Here is an 11,237-nt window from a genome sequence, read left to right as displayed (position 1 = left end):
CTTTTACTGTAAACACGCCCAGTTGTACTTTTGCAAGCCTCATTTGCATAAATACAAAAATGGTCATAACTTGGCCAAAAATGCTCATTTTTAAAAAATAAAAACGTTCCTCTTATCTACATTGCAGCGCCTATTTGCTGCAATAGCAGATAGGGGTTGCAAAATCTGGTGACAGAGCCTCTTTAAACCCTTCCCTCTTCAGCCACTTTTGACCTTCCTGACAGAGCCTCATTTTTCAAATCTGACATGTTTCACTTTATGTGGTAATAACTTCGGAATGCTTTAACCTATCCAAGCGATTCTGAGACTGTTTTCTCGCGACACATTGGACATTATGTTACTGGCAAAATTTGCTCGATACATTCAGTATTTAGATGTGAAAACCACCAAAATTTAGCGAAAAATTGCAAAAATTAGCATTTCTCTAAATTTAAATGTATCTGCTAGTAAGACAGGCAGTTATACCACACAAAATAGTCACTAATTAACATCCCCCACATGTCTACATTAGATTGACATCGTTTTTTGAACATCCTTTTATTTTTCTATGACGTTACAAGGCTTAGAACTTTAGCACCAATTTCTCACATTTTCAAGAAAATTTCAAAAGGCTATTTTTACAGGGGCCAGTTCAGTTGTGAAGTGGCTTTTAGGGCATTATATATTAGAAACCTCCAAAAAGTCACCCCATTTTAAAAACTTCACCCCTCAAAGTATTCAAAACAGCATTTAGAAAGTTTCTTAACCCTTTAGATGTTTCACAGGAATTAAACCAAAGTAGAGGTGAAATGTACAAATTTAATTTTTTGTAGCACAAAGTTTTACCAGAGAAACGCAATTCAATATTTATTGCCCAGGGAGCACCTAGAGGATTTCAGGCCTCCTTTTTATTAGAATATATTTTAGGCACCATGTCGGGTTTGAAGGGCTCTTGTGGTGCCAAAACAGTGGTAATCCCCCAAAAGTGACCCCATTTGGGAAACTACACACCTTAAGGAAATTATCTAGGGGAATAGTGAGCATTTTGACCATACAGGTTTATTGCAGAAATTATTGGAAATAGGCCGTGAAAATGGAAATCTACATTCTTTCAAGGAAAATGTAGGTTTAGCTAATTTTTTCTCATTTCCACAAGGACTAAAGGAGAAAAATCACCGCAAAATTTGTAAAGCAATTTCTCCCGAGTAAAACAATACCCCACATGTGGTCATAAATGGCTGTTTGAACACACGGCAGGGCTTAGAAGGGAAAGAGCGCCATTTGGCTTTTGGAGCTCAAATTTAGCAGGAATGATTTGTGGAGGCCATATCACATTTGCAGAGCCCCTGAGGGGACAAAGCAATGAAAACGCCCAAAAAGTGACTCCATTTAGGAAACTACACCCCTTGAGGAATCCATCTAGGGGTGTAGTTAGCATTTTGACCCCACAGGTGTTTCATAGAATTTATTAGAATTGGGCAGTGAAAATAAAAACAATCCTTTTTCTTCAATAAGATGTAGCTTTAGCTCAAAAGTTTTCATTTTCTCTAAAAATAAAGGAAAAAAAAACCCCCAACATTTGTAAAGAAACTTCTCTGGAGTACGGAAATACCCCATATGTGGTAATAAACTGCTGTTTGGGCACATGGCAAGGAACAGAAGAGAAGGAGTGGCATTTGGCTTTTGGAGCACAGATTTTGCTGGATTGGTTTCTTGACACCATGTCGCATTTGCAAAGCCCCTAAGGTACCAGTACAGTGGAAACTACCCAATAGGGACTCCATTTGTGATACTACACCCCTTGAGGAATTAATCTAGGGGTCTAGTGAGCATTTTGACCCCACAGCTGTTTCATAGATTTTATTTGAATTGGGCAGTGAAAATAAAAAAAATTTTTTTTTCCAATAAGACTTAGCTTTAGCGCAACATTTTTCATTTTCTCAAAAATAAACCAGAAAAAAAACACCAACATTTGTTAAGCAATTTCTCCCGAGTACGGCAATACCCCATATGTGGTTATAAACTCATTTTTGGCCACACGGCAGGGCTCAGAAGGGAAGGAGTGCCATTTGGCTTTCGGAGGACAGATTTTGCTGGATTGGTTTCTGGTCGCTATGTAGCATTTGCAAAACCCCTGTGGGACCAAAACAGTGGAAATCCCCAAAAGTGACCCCCATTTTGGAAACTACACCCCTCAAGGTATTCACCTAGGGGTGTAGTCAGCATGTTAACCCTGCATGTGTTTTGCATAAATTAGTGTGCACTTGATATTGCAGAGTGAAAATGGGATTTTTCAATAGATATGCCAATATGTGGTGCCAAGCTTGTGCCACCATAAGAAGATAGCTCTCTAATTATTATGCTGTGATTCACGGTTTTAGAATCACCCTACATAGGGCCCTAATCTTTTGCCTGGACATTTGACAGGGCTCAGGAGTGAGAGAATACCATGCGAAATTGAGGCCTAATTTGGCGATTTACACAGAATTGGTTCACAATTGCAGAGGCTCAGATGGTAAATAATAAAAGAAACCCCTCAGAAGTTACCCCATTTTAGAAACTACACCCCTCAAGGCATTTATTAAGGGATGTAGTGAGCCTTTTCACCCCACAGGTCTTTTCCATAAATAAATGTGCTGCGTATGGTGCAAATTAAAAATTTAATTTTTTCCCCAGAATTGCCAATTCAGTGGTAAGTATGTCATGCCCAGCTTATGCCACTGTAGACACACACGCCAAAAATTGTTAAAAGGGTTCTCCCGGGTATGGCGGTGCCATATATGTAGAAGTAAACTGCTGTTTGGGCACGCTGTAGAGTTCAGATGGGTGGGAGCGCCATTTGGCTTTTAAAGCGTAGATTTTGCTTGGTAGTAGTTTTGTTTGAGTATTACTGGTGTTTCAGTTTATAATGTGGTGGCATATGTAAGCTGGGCAGAGTAAATCAGGGGCATAGTCAGGTGGTATAATAATGGGGTAAACAATAAAATAATCCATAGATGTGTATTACGCTGTGAAGCAATCATTTCTGCACTGGCCGGTGTCGCACTGATAAACGGTGTCTTTACTTATCCCCCTTTTGGTCCACACTCCGCACCTTTGCAGTTTGGGGAATTTTGCTAGGAAGTGTTATCCTGGCAACCACAAAGATGCATCAATTGCATCTAATCGATGCATCTGAGGGGTTAATAGCAGGGATCGGAGATAGCTCCGGTTCCTGTCATTACAAGTGGATGTCAGCTGTAACATACAGCTGCTATCCACCACTGATGACGCCGGCTCATCTCCTGAGTCGGCGCCATCTTGCCGTCGGCTACGGAAGCCTTTCAAGCCCCGCCTCCGGGCGGGGACTGGAAGCTTTCCATGCTAGGCACACCGGGAGGCCAGTATTAGGCCTCCGGTTGCCTTTGCAGCCACCGACACCCCGGCGATTTCATTGCTGGTGTGTCGATGAGCTCCAAACACCTTAAATGTAGCGATCGCATTTGACGGCTGCATTTAAGGGGTTAATAGCGGGGATCGAATCTAACTTTGGTCCCCGCAGTTACAGCAGGATGTCAACTGTCAGATACAGCTGACATCCGGGGATGATGGCACCAACTCAGCTTCTGAGCCGGTGCCATGCATTTGTCGTAAGTATACGACATTTTGCGGGAAGCACTGGTTTTCCATGTCGTATACTTGCAACAAATGTCGGGAAGGGGTTAATATATTGAGATATGTAGTTTTGAACCCTGCTACATTACTTCCGCAGAGTCCAAAAAGTGGGGGGAGTAGTGATGAGACTGATCAGGTACAATTTTGTTTTGTATTTTGTTTTGAATTAATGAATTTGGTTCTAGGAGGTCTACAAAATGTGTATGAGACCCCAATAAGTAATCCAGATTAAATGTGTATGACAGTAACCTAAATTTTGAGTTTTTTCTGAGTAGATGGTTCCAGATCCTTCCAAAACGGTAAATATTGCACTGGGTATGCTGTGCTGTAGTCACAACTCAAAATGAGGTAGAGGCCGAGGTGATGTCACTCACAGATGAGTCTTTACAGATTTAGTTGGGAAGGAGGTGAAAATTGTCTGAACATTGTTGATTTTATGCAAGATTTTAATAAAATAATAATTTGTATTTGTATTAATCAGGTATTTACAGGACCTGATGGGGTGGGATTTACTAGTATTCTTGATTATCAGATGAATGTGGAAAAATAATTTTGGTGACCCTGAAAATTCCACCCTTTTGAAACAGTTTATCTGTATGCGATATGGGTTTCTAATGTAAATTTGTAATGAAGAGATACTTCATCATGTACAGTATGTACAAGACAGAATACGATGCACAAGGTAAGTTATCCAGAAACCACTCTCACCTTCTTGTTCATCTCAAGAAGCGGAGCTGGAGGTGCTCGCTGAGGCTTGTAACTCGGCCCACATTTACACGGACTCTAGGTACGCTTTTGGCATCGCCCACAATTATGGGCTCATTGGTGTTAGCATTATGTTTGTGTAAATTATAACTTCTCAGTGCAAGTAGATTCCCATTTGCAAATATCTTTGTTGTGTACACATGAAATCATGTTACAATCGTAGACAAGGTCCATTTTGTATCGCCGAGGCCGATTGTAATAATACGTAATTTAAAGTCACCTTGATGTGACATTCCCTAGCTCACACGCACACGTGCCCACACACATTTAGGATTTTAATGCATTTGGAATGTATCGTATGTCTGTAATTGGCTGAATTTGAAATTTTGTCACATTGCCTCTGATTGGTTAACCTCAAGCCTACACCCCTTTTGAATGATATTATTGTAATCGACTTTGGCGATAAACCTGAGGCGTATTTTGAGCATACAGCCGCGTCTGTGTGATATTCCTCCTCTCCGATATATCGATAAAACATGATTTGAAACTGGATAAATTACTGGAGGGCGGGTGTCAGATGACATACCCATTACAATTCAGTCCCATTGCTACAAGTGTATAAAATGACGCACCTAGCCATGCAGTCTGCCTTTACAAACATTTGTGAAAAAATGGGTCTTTCTAAAGAGCTGATTGAATTCGGAGTGGTATTGTAATAGGATGCCACCGTTGTAAGCGTATGTTCACACGTGCACGTCCGTTACGGCTGAAATTACGGAGCTGTTTTCAGGAGAAAACAGCTCCTGAATTTCAGATGTAATGGCATGTGCAGGCGTTTTTCGCATCGTCCATTACGGACGTAATTGGAGCTGTTTTTCTATGAAGTCAATGGAAAACGGCTCCAATTACATCCCAAGAAGTGACAGGCACTTCTTTGACGTGGGCGTCTTTTTTACGCGTCTTTTGACAGCTGGACGTAAAAAAAATGACCGTCGGCACAGAACATCGTAAAGCCCATTCAAATGAATGGGCAGATGTTTGCCGACGCTTTCAAGCAGTATTTTCGGCCGTAATTCCAGCAAAAAACGCCTGAATTACGTCCGTAAATAGTGTGTGTGAACATACCCTTTCAAGTCAGTTTGTGAAATTTCTTACCTCCTAGATATTCCATTATAAACTGTGAGTAATATTGCAAAGTGAAAGTGTTTATTAACCACAGCAACTCAGCCACAAAGTAGCAGACCACGTAATGTTACACAGCGGGGTTGCTGAAAAAGTTGCCAACGCTCTGCTGACTCAATAACTGCAGAGTTCCAATCCTCCTCTGGCATTGACATCAGCATAAAAGTCTGCGCCTGGAGCTTCATGGCATGGGTTTCCATAGCTGAGCAGCTGCATGCAAGTCTACCATCACCAAGCACAATGCCAATCGTTGGACAGAGTGGTGTAAAGCACGCCACCACTGGAATCTGGAGCAGTAGAAACGTGTTCTGTGGAGTGACAAATCACACTTCTCTATCTGGCCGTCTGATGGATGATTCTGGGTTTGGCGAATGCCAGGAGAACGTTACCTGCCTGACAGTATTGTGCCAACTGAAAAGTTATAGGGATAATGCTATGGTGTTGTTTTTTTAGGTTTTTTTTAGGGGTTGGCTTAAGCCCCTTAGCTCCAGTGATGGAAAATCTTAATGCATTTACCACACCAAGACATTTGGACAATTGTATGCTTCCAATAAAGGCATGGTTCGGTGAGCTTGGTGAAGAAGAACTTGACTGACCTCAACCCCATCAAACACCTTTGGAATGAAATGGAACAAAGGTTGCGAACCAACTCCCTCTCACAACTGCTCTTCTGGATGAATGGGTAAATTCCCAGAGACACTCCAAAATCTTGTTTAAGCTGCAAAGGGGGGACCAACTCCATTATGTCACGTTGGGTGCGTGGACCCACTGGGCCGTACCGCCTTGACGGTTTGGCAGCTGGCCAACAGGACGCAGGTTACAGTATATAGTTTGTGTTGTGTACCTGTGGCAGCTCGGACAGTAGCAATGACAGGCTCGGCTGGGACTTAGGCAGTAGGCAGACGTCAGACGTGGTGTAGCAGGACAGGCGTGGAATACAGCAAAGCACGACTACAGCTCAGCACGACACTTGACCAGGTAGCACGGGATACAAGATACAGGTACAGGAACGGGGAACACTGGGGACTGGAAAACACTAGGAGACCATTTGCTAGACAAACTTAGGGTACGACAAAAAGGCTCAAGCAAGGGAGAAAGGGGCTGAGCCTTTCTTATAGTCCAGGGTACTCATGGGCCAATTTTAACATTAACTTCAGGTGCGCGCACTGGCCCTTTAAGAGCGGGCACGAGCGTGCGCACCCTACGGGACCTGGCCGAGGTAAGCGGAAGTGAGCGCTGGCGTCTCTTGAGAAGGAGACTGGGGTCAGCACTTGCAGACCCATGGCTGCGGCTGTCAGGAGGTGAGTGAAACTGACGGCCAGCGGCCATGGACATGACACATATTAATGCGTATGAATTTAGAATTGGATTTCTTGTACTATTGAATTGTGTTATTCTTCATGTACACTCGACATGACAGCTTATTGCGAAAAGTCACCTTAAAGGTTAGGTACGCTTTGATAATTAAAAAAGTGAAGAAATAAAGGACATACACAAAATGTTAAAAAAGAGTTAGAAAAATATAAAAGGAGAAAAACAGAAAAGTCCAAGACTTAGCGATATCATGTGGTAAAGTCCTTCGTTTCCTCACAAAGACATGGGCAGAAAATTTACAAAAATCCAATTGGAATGGGACCCCAAATTCTGTCATCATAGTGTTGATGGCAAGTTATTTTTTACCACTACAGCATTGGTGTGGGTTGGAAGTCCCGTCCTCCATTGGTCAGCCCACAGGGAGGCTTTATTATTTATGCAGTGAACCATCTACCCCTTTCAGTCCACTGGTTTTAAATATTTTATAAAATGAATTCCAAATATATATGGAGGAAGTTACAATCATAATCATATTACAGCCTTATGATCAGATATATATTAAACATGATTAGTTTGCACCTAAGGCTTCCAACACACGAGCGTGTTCAGTCCGTGATACTGTCCCGTGCTAAAAACATGATTGTTATGGGACAGTTTTCCCGCAGCAAGGCTAGGACTTCTGGCATAGTAGATAACTATGATGCTAGTAGCGGTCCTCCCTGCACTGTGTTAGGTCCAGGAAATACTGCCGACATACGGTCCATATGTCACGGACCAAACACGCTCGATTGTGGGAAGCCTAAGAAAGGCAAGTGATAATTACCTGTATAACTGTTTATTCTTGACTGAAAGCTTGAGACACAAACATCAAGACTCTGGTGATTATACAGAGATTGGTCCAAAGAGGAAACATTTAAAACATATTGTGTTGAAAGCACTGAGGCTGTCATTGTTATGGGGTCACTATGGCTACCACTATTGATGTGCATTATCCATTTGATTGTTAAAACAATGTTTTTCTACTTATCTAGTAACTAATCAAAGAATCTGTAAAATGGCACCATTGTATTGGCACTATATGGGGGGGGGGGGGATTTACTATTTGTGGGAACAGTCAGCTCAATTCAAGGGTGCCCATAGTCATAAGTTCCTGGGCTTCCTAAGGTAATTTTTTTTAAATAAGGCAACCTGTTGCAGGAAAATTTTATGGGCCAGTTTGTGGAAGACCCGACTAGAGGTGAAGCTCTGTTGGATCTGGTCATTTCTAATAATGCAGATCTTGTTGGGAATGTCAATGTTCGTGAAAACCTCGGTAACAGTGATCATAATATAGTTATATTTTACCTATACTGTAAAAAACAAACGCAGGCTGGGAGGGCAAAAACATTTAATTTTAAGAAAGCCAATTTCCCCAGGATGAGGAATTCAGGATATGGACTGGGAAGAACTAATGTCAAATAATGGAACAAATGATAAATGGGAGATTTTCAAATCTACTTTGAGTTATTATAGTGCAAAATTTATTCCTATAGGTAACAAGTATAAACGACTCAAATTAAAGCCCACATGGCTTACACCTTCTGTGAAAGGGGCAATACACGACAAAAAAATGGCATTTAAAAAATACAAATCTGAGGGTACAGCTGTAGCCTTTGTAAAATATAAAGAGCTTAATAAAATCTGTAAAAATGTAATAAAATTAGCAAAAACACAAAATGAAAGGCAGGTGGCCAAGGATAGTAAAACAAATCCCCAAAAATTCTTCAAGTATATAAATGCTAAAAAGCCAAGGTCTGAACATGTAGGACCCCTAGATAGTGGTAATGGGGAGTTGATCACAGGGGATCAAGAGAAGGCAGAGTTACTAAATGGGTTCTTTAGCTCTGTATATACAACAGAAGAAAGAGCAGCTGATGTAGCCGGTGCCAGTGCTATTAATATATCAGTTGATATACTGAATTGGATGAATGTAGATATGGTCCAAGCTAAATTAACTCCTTAACGCCGAAGGACGGATATATCCGTCCTCAGCAGCTGCTAGTTCGCGCAGGAGGACGGATATATCCGTCCTGTGATCGCGCGGGTACTGACAGTTTACCCACGCGATCAGCGGCAGGAGCACGGCTGTTATACACAGCCTGACTCCTGCTGCAACTGCCGGAATCGAAGCACGCGCCGATTCCGGCAGTTTAACCCATTAAATGCCGCTGTCAACAGTGACAGCGGCATTTAATGTGTTTGACAGAGGGGGGAACTCCCTCTGTCTCCCGATCGGCGCCCCCGCAAACAAATCGCGGGTCGCCGTCGGGTTTCCATGACAGCCGGGGGTCTAACAAAGACCCCCAGGTCTGTCTTCAGCATCTGCCTGTTAGGCGATGCCAGAGGCATGACCTAACAGGTTGCCTGTCAGTTTTACACTGACAGGCAATAATGCTTTGGTATACGAAGTATACCAAAGCATTATATATGCGATCTGCATATCGCATAGTGAAGTCCCCTGGTGGGACAAAAAAAAAAAAAGTAAAACCGTTAAATAAAGTTTGTGAAAAAAAAAATAAAAAAAATTACAGTCAAAGTCAAATAAAACTACTTTTTTGCCCCAAAAAGTGGTTTTATTTAATAAAACGGTCAAAACAAATCACACATACACATATATGGTATCCCCGCGATCGTAACAACTTGACCAATAAAATGAACACATTAATTAAACCGCCGGATGAACGGCGTCCAAAGAAAACGCAAAAAACAACGGCAAAATTCTCTCTTTTCTCCCATTCCCCCCATAAAAAATAAAATAAAAGTTCATCTATAAGTCCTATGTACCCCAAAATAGTACTAATGAAAACTACACATTGTCCCGCAAAAATCAAGCCCACGTACGGCCACATCGACGGAAAAATAAAAAAATTACGCCTCTTGGAACGCGGCGATGCAAAAACAAGTAATTTTTTTCTAAAAGGGTTTTTATTGTGCAAACGTAGAAAAAACATATAAAACCTTTACACATTTGGTATCCCTGTAATCGTGCCGACCCATAGAATAAAGTTAACATGTTATTTACGCTGCATAGTAAACGGCGTAAATTTATAACGTGAAAATTAATGCTGGAATAGCTGCTTATTTTCAATTCTCTCCTAAAATAAAGTTAATAAAAGTTAATCAATATGTTATAAGCATCTAAAAATGGTACAATTACAAAATACAACTCGTCCCGGAAAAAACAAGCCCTTATACGGCTATGTCGACGGAATAAAAAAAGAGTTACGACTCTTGGAATGCGACCGTGGAAAAACAAAAAATAATCCTTGGTCATTAACGTGCAAAATGGCCCGGTCATTAAGGGGTTAAATAAAATAAATGTACACAAGGCCCTGGGACCAGATGGGTTACACCCTAGAGTTCTTAAAGAGCTTAGTTCAGTTATTTCTGTCCCCCTCTTCATAATATTCAGAGATTCTCTGGTGACTGATATAGTGCCAAGGGACAGGCGCAGAGCAAATGTGGTGCCTATTTTCAAAAAGGGCTCTAGGTCTTCCCCGGGTAATTATAGACCAGTAAGCTTAACATCCATCGTGGGGAAAATGTTTGAGGGGCTATTGAGGGACTATATACAGGATTATGTGACAATAAATAGCATTATAAGTGACAGCCAGCACGGTTTTACTAAGGACAGAAGTTGTCAAATAACCTAATCTGTTTTTATGAAGAGGTGAGCAGAAGTCTAGACAGAGGGGCTGCTGTGTAAAATAAACAAGATTGATCCGGAGTGTATTAAAAAATAACTTTTACTTCTTAAAACATAAGCGTTTGCGATATGAGCGCATATATTCAAATCATATGTCACAGTCGTGTACAATTATTCTGTTTTTATCAGTATGCATATACAGCAATATTGGAGACAGCAAAAATAGTCCACCTTTTATGGTTTCCTAATACTTGTGGTTCAAATAATTCGTTAGTTTCAGAGGTTCTCTCATAAGCACTAAGATGCTCTGTTAATCATGTAGGATATACAGGAGATATATAAGAATTTTTTCGGGCAGTTGCCCTCCTACCCCTTTATTTATGGGATGATGGTGTTCCTTTCAGGCATGTTCTGTAAAATCCTGGATTTAGTTGGACCTCTGAAGTAAGGTAATTCTTCTCCCAATTTCTGATAAAAACAGAATAATTGTACACGACTGTGACATATGATTTGAATATATGCGCTCATATCGCAAACGCTTATGTTTTAAGAAATTTAAGTAAAAGTTATTTTTTAATACACTCCGGATCAATCTTGTTTATTTGTCATAATTTACGGAGAATACTTGATAAACCAACATTGTCTAGGTGGTAGACGATATACAATACCACGAATATATACTACAGAGGGGCTGCTGTGGATTTAGTGTTTTTGGACT

This window comes from Rhinoderma darwinii, chromosome 3 (assembly GCF_050947455.1).
Source record: "Rhinoderma darwinii isolate aRhiDar2 chromosome 3, aRhiDar2.hap1, whole genome shotgun sequence".
NCBI lineage: Eukaryota > Metazoa > Chordata > Amphibia > Anura > Rhinodermatidae > Rhinoderma > Rhinoderma darwinii.
Note: the sequence above shows the minus strand (reverse complement) of the source record.